This window comes from Panthera uncia (genome assembly GCF_023721935.1).
Source record: "Panthera uncia isolate 11264 chromosome E2 unlocalized genomic scaffold, Puncia_PCG_1.0 HiC_scaffold_19, whole genome shotgun sequence".
Lineage (NCBI taxonomy): Eukaryota > Metazoa > Chordata > Mammalia > Carnivora > Felidae > Panthera > Panthera uncia.
In genome coordinates, this window is record NW_026057588.1 from 3,033,678 (window position 1) to 3,040,474 (window position 6,797).

Below are 6,797 nucleotides of genomic sequence, written 5' to 3' on the forward strand. Positions count from 1 at the left end.
AGGAGGCGTGGTCTGGGAAGTTACTCAAGGGGAGGAGGCGTGGTCTGAGGTTTGAGCGGTAACTGCTTTCTGCGGCCGTGTCGGGGACATAGTCACTCAAGATGGGGGATACAGAACAAGATGGAGTCGGCCGGCCTGGGTCTGCTCTTTCACCCACCCGCCATCGTCTCTTGCTCTGCTTTTCCTACCAGACACCGCGGCCTGCTGATGACCCCACACTAACGCACCCAGACACCGCGCATTCTTACGGATGTGGTCACAGGACGCTGGTGTGCAGATCCCCCACGATTTCACAGACCGGGTCCCTGATGAGCTTCCGCTGTGTTTCTGTTCCACAGTAAGAACAGTCGGGCCCGTGGTGCGGTGAGCGGTGTCCTCACACACGGGTCACTTCACCTGAGTCCTGCTCTCACGTGTGGGTGCACTGGGCGGGTGTCGCTGCAGATTCGAGGTTGTGTGTTCGCATTTGGGTTAAGCATTGGGCTGCCCTGTGTGAATTTTCTAGATGTTTGTAAATCCCTTCTCCTGGGGGTTGTCGTGAAGATTTTGGATTTCGTTCGGAGTCCAGAGGAGGCCACCGGGAACTGGGAAGTCCAGTGGCAGGGGACTGATGACTTAAAATCTCCCTCCCTCTCCTGTGGGCAGCGCGGGAGGCTCAGGTGCTGCAGGGGGGAGGCTCAGGTGCTGCAGGGGGGAATGGGGCAGGTGCGATGGTGCGATTCCCACCCACCCCCCAGTGCCAGACACTTTCCTCCTCCTTTTTCTTCTTTAATGTTTTTGGTTTTTTTTTGAGAGAGAGAAAGAGTGGGGGAGGGGCAGAGAGAGAGGGAGACACAGAATCCGAAGCAGGCTCCAGGCTCCGAGCTGTCAGCACAGAGCCCGACGCGGGGCTCGAACTCACGGAGTGTTCGATCATGACCTGAGCTGAAGTCGGGCGCTTAACTGACTGAGCCACCCAGGTGCCACTTAAAAAATTTTTTTTAACATTTATTTAGTTTTCGAGAGACAGAGAGAGACGGAGCAGAAGCAGGGGAGGGGCAGAGAGAGAGGGAGACACAGAATTCGAAGCAGGCTCCAGGTTCTGAGCTGTCACCACAGAGCTGGGTGTGGGGCTCGAACTCATGAACCGTGAGATCAGGACCTGAGACGAAGTCGGACCCTCAACTGACTGAGCCACCCGGGTTGCCCCACACTTTCATTCTTCTGAGTCTCTGCCCACACCCCTGAGGGACAGCTGGATGTCCCAGGAGTTTTGGGTAGATTTTCACTAAAAACCAAGAATGATGAACACACTCCCTAGCTTGTGTTTCAGGGTTTCCCTGCTGCTCTCCAGGGTCACATTTAATCACTTCAGGTGTCTGTTTTCTTTTTTAAAAAGAGTTTCTAATACGTTAACTAATTAGTCATTTTGTAACGATCATAGGCACATGTTTCCAGACTGTTTCTTGCTTTTTAAATGTAACGTAAAAAAAACCAAAAACAAAAACAAAAACCAAACAGGTGACTGTGTGAGTTTGCTGGGGCTGCTATGACAGAACACCCCTGCCTGGGCGGCTTGAACAGCAGACACTTACTCTCTCCCTGTCCTGGAGGTTGGAGGTCTGAGATCTGGTGTGGGCAGGCTGGTTCCTCCTGAGGCCTCTCTCCTCCGCTTGTCCCCATGTCCTTAGGTAGACCTCCCTGTGTGCGTGTCTGTGTCCTGATCTCTTCTTCTAATGAGGACACCGGTCACATAGGATTAAGGTCACCCCGATGACCTCAGTTTACCCTCATCACCTCTTTAAAGACCCTGTCTGTGAAGATAATCACATTCTGAGGTGCTGGGGGTTAGGGCTTCAGTATGTGCATTTGGGGGGAGATATAATTCAACCAGAGTAACAATTTTCCATAAATTAAAGGAATGTAGACAATGGAAAGATCTCTGCTTTCAGGGGATGTGTTGGAGTAGATGGAGAATGGCAGTTAACAGGAGAGAAGAAAGGTAATTCAGCTAATAATAGAGAATGAAAGAATCCCTGTATATATTCAGACAGATACATAGATACCTAGATAGATACATAGAAACAAAAGAAAAGGGAAAGGAAGGGAAGAAAAAAAAGAAAGAAAGATGAACAATGGATAGAAAGAGGGATGGATGGATGGATGAATGGATGGCTAGCTAGATAATGGGATGGATGGAAAGAAAGGAAGGAAGGAAGGAAGCAAAAAAAAAAAAGAAAGCAAAAGAAAGGAAGGAAGCAAGCAAGCAAGGAAGCAAAAGAAAGAAAGCAAAAGAAGGGAAGGAAGGAAGGAAGCTGGATAGATGATGGATGGATGGATGGAAAGATACATGATAGGAAGAGGCATGGATGGGTGGGTGGATGGATGGATGGATGTCTAGATAATAGAGGGATGGGTGTAAAGGAAGGAAGGAAGGATGGAAGGAAGGAAGGAAGGAAGGAAGGAAGGAAGGAGCAGACTAACAGATTCCTGTTATTTTTTTTTCATGTTTCAAGTTTTCATTTAAATTCTAGTTAGTTAACATATAGTGTGATCTTGGTTTTCAGGAGGAGAATTTATTGATTCATCACTTAACAACAGATTCCTGTTGTGTTGGGAGAGGATGTGCAGGTTTCTAACTAAGAGACTTTCTTCACAGGATTGAGCTAAGCCCCAGGAATCTGCACTTTTTACCCAGCCCTCCTCCCACACAGGTGACTCACATGCTGTGTGCTTCTACCTGTCACGACGGAAATCCCATAAAAGGGCCACAAACTCTGCACACAGCATCGGATTTCTCGCAACAACACAACGAGCCAGAAAAGGTCACTCCCCCAACCTGAGACTCGGCAGTAAAGGAGGCCAGAGGCCGTGCACGAATGCACGTGCGTCTGCTCATGCAGTCCCAACATGAACCCTCCGTGTCCTGTCTGACCTTGGAGCCCCCGGAATCTTCCGGTCGCCACCAGAGCTCTCTGTGCCCCTTCCTCAGCCCCTCCCTGCCCCTGGTTGCCATTCCCATGGCACCTGCTGAGCCCACCCTACCCCCACCACTCAAGGAGGCTTGAAAACAAACTGCGTGTATTACCTATTTATTTCCACAACAGTTTCCATACTTATGTTGCATATACAGGCCTGCTTCCATATCAGTAAACATACATGGAAAACATCCCTGAAGGTAGTGACCCTTTTCTCCATTCACAGGTACTTGGGCTTGTACGAGTGTCCCGAGGCTGCTGTCACTGAGTCCACAAACTCGGTGGCTCTAAAACACACCTTTATTATCTTACAGCCCCAGAAGGCACCGGTCTGAACGGGTCTCTTGGCTAAAATCAGCATGTTCCACGGCTGCGTTCCTCCTGGAGGATCTAGGGGAGATCCGTCCCTGCCTTTTCCAGCTTCTGCAGGCACCGCATCCCTGGGCTGTGACCCCCTGTCCATCCAACCTCCAATCCCGTGTCCCATCTCCTCTTGCCTCCCTGGGGACCTTATGATCCAGGATCCTGTCCCCACCTCCAAATAATTGAACTACCCTGCAGAACCCCTTCTCCCCTGGGGGGCACCTTATTTCCAGGTTTCAGAGATTAGGATGTGGACATCGGTGTGGGTGGTCGTTCTGCCAGCCACAGAGTTCTTTCCAATTCCTTTCTATGTTACTGGAGACACAACGAACATCTTTGTGCACGCAGATGGTTCTTTCCTGAGGAAAAAATGCTGAGTCACATTGCACAAAATCATTTTCTCGTTGGGCGCAGTTGGTCCATCTACTAAATCACCGCTCAGTGGGGGCTACCCCAGTGGACCTCCATGGAAATGCATGAGCACCCCGTTTTGTTTCCCCTGACCCTCCATTTTGGGCTGCTGTAACCAGATACCACGTGCTGGGCAGTTCCAACAAGTATTTCTTGTGGTTTTGAGGCTGGACATCCAAGATCGAGGTGTTGGCAGACTGTCTTCCTTCTGGTATGTCCTCACAAGGTGGAGAGAGAGAGGAGGAAAGCCCATCATGGCGACCCAATCCTAATGATGTCATCTAAACCTAATTTCCTCCCAAAGATCCCGCCTCTGAAAACCATCACATTGGGGTTTCTGGAGTTTCAACATATGAATTTGGCAGGGGGCTGGGGACAGAACACACACATTTTTATTATGTCCATTGCTCATGGGAGAAAGTTTCCACTGTGTTTGCATTTCTCCTAGGATTAACTTGTTGACAGATATATGGACATAGTTTTTTTCTTCTCTTTTTAAAAAAAAAAAATTTTTTTTTAACATTTATTTTTGAGACAGAGAGAGAGAGAGAGCATGAACAGGGGAGGGTCAGAGGAAGAGGGAGAGGGAGACATAGAATCTGAAACAGGCTCCAGGCTCTGAGCTGTCAGCACAGAGCCCGACACGGGGCTCGAACCCACAGACCGCGAGATCATGACCTGAGCCGAAGTCGGTCGCTTAACCAACTGAGCCACCCAGGCACCCCTTTCTTCTCTTGACAGATATATGGACATAGTTGATTTTTTAGAGTTCCTTACATATTAAGGCAATTAATTGTTTCTTATATGTTTTACAATGGATATTTTGAGTATGTTGATCAGGTTTCTCCCTGGTTTATTTTTTCCAAGAATTAAAACTTTTTTTTTATTTTAATTTTAATTTTATTTATTTATTTATTTTTTCTTGAGAGAGAGAGAGAGAGAGACAGAGCACAAGCAGGGGAAAGACAGAGAGGGAGGGAGACACAGAATCTGAAGCAGGCTCCAGGCTCTGATCTGTCAGCACAGAGACTGACACGGGGTTGGAACTCTCCAACTGCGAGATCATGACAGCCAAAGTCAGCCGCTTAACCGACTGAACCACCCAGGCACCCCTGTTTTTTTTTTTTTTTTTTTAATGTTTATTTTTGTTTGAGAGAGAGAGGGAGACAGAGTGCAAGTGGGGGAGGGGCAGAGAGAGAGGGAGGCACAGAATCCCAAGCAGGCTCCAGGCCCTGAGCTGTCAGCACAGAGCCTAACATGGGGCTTGAACCCACAGACTGTGAGGTGAGATCACTCCCTGAGCTGAAGTCAGACACTCAACCGACTGAGCCACCCAGGTGCCCCAAGAATTAAAACTTTTTGTTTTTGTTTTGTTTTGGTTGATTTGTTATTTTAATAACCATAGTGTCTGCCTTTAATTCATTTGGAAGTAATGTTGGTGTAAGCTGGAAACTGGGCTGTAACTGGATTTTATGTCAGTGGCTAAAATTTTCTGGGTGTTCATGCTTGTGTCATTTTTAGTGTTCAGGGAAAATGGTGCATTTGCACGCTAACAGGAGAGAAGGGGTGGGAACGAATCTACCTCCCACACCTGCTCACTTTTCCTTCTACTGCCTTCCTTCCCACTCATCCCCACCGACAGTTTTTTGTCTGTCTGCCATTCCAGAGCTCTTTGTGTAGAGAGAGAGAAAGAGAGAATTTCCAACCACACTTCTTTGTACTTTCTACAGCAAGTAACAGCATCATCACATCTACTATTTAAGACCTGGCTTTTACACTTCAGCTCCCTAGGATGCTAGTTTCCATGGCAACCACCTGAGTCTGCTCCCATCACCAACAACTCTGAGAGCTCTGGAGGGATGTGGGCGCTGGAAAAAGGGACCCCAAAGTGGCCTGACGGTGAGGGGGGGTGGCACGGGCAGAGGAGAGGCACTCACTTGGACTTCAATCGCTGGCTTGGGCTTGTGTTTCCTGCGTGTTGAATCCTGTCTTTGGACAAGAGCTTCATAGAAGGGCAGAGCCGGAGCTAGTCTGGCCTCGCAGGCTCGAGGGTCACAGCCGCCGGCAGCTGTACGAGTGTCGAGGCTTGACAATTGTCCCCTGCCCTTCACTGATCTACTCCTTCATTCTTTCTGTCATCATACAAATATCGATTGACGGCTTCCTGTGGGCTCTGCACTCATGTGTCCCAGGAACCAGCTGCGAGTGGCCCCTTGTTCCCAGTAGCCAAAAGGAGGAAGCAGCCCGGTGTCCGTCAACGGATGACCAGATACACAAACTGAGTGTCCGCGCGGCGGGTATTATCAGCCTTAACACAGACACGCATCCCAACATGGCTGAACCCTGAGGACGTTATATGGTTCTACTTCTATGAGGCCCCTAGAGTTGTCAGATTCATAGAGACAGAAAGATGGTGGGGCTGTGCACTGGGGGTGGGGGATGGGGACATGGTGTTTAATGGGGACAGAGTTTCAGCTGGGGAAGGTGAAGAGCACTATGGATGCAGGTGGGGATGGTTGTACAGCGATATGGATGTACTTAATGCCCCCAGAACGTACCCTTGAAGTGCTCATGAAGGTAAATTCTACTTATGTGTGTTTTGCCACAATTCAACTTTTATTTTTTTAGTGTTTATTTATTTTCATTTATTTCTGAGAGAGAGAGAGAGAGAGAGAGAGAGCAAACACGACTTGGGGAGGGGCAGGGAGAAAGGGAGACACGGAATCTGAAGCAGGCTCCAGGCTCTGAGCTGTCAGGACAGAGCCTGACTCGAGGCTCGAACTCATGGACCACGAGATCATGACCTGAGCCAAAGTCGGACGCTTAACCGGCTGAGCCACCCAGGTGCCTCCGCAGTTAAATTTTTTTTAAAAATCGAGAAGGAGAAACTCTCAAATCCCCACAAAAGACTGGAAAACAAACCAGTTTCACGGGCCATAAATGGGAGGGAGGAGATGTGGAGAAGTAGGGGGTGAAAAAAAGAAAGAAAAGGAAACAAAAATCACCCAAATCCTAACAAATAAAAAGATTATTAGTTTAAAGATGAAAATAAGCAATGGGTTACCC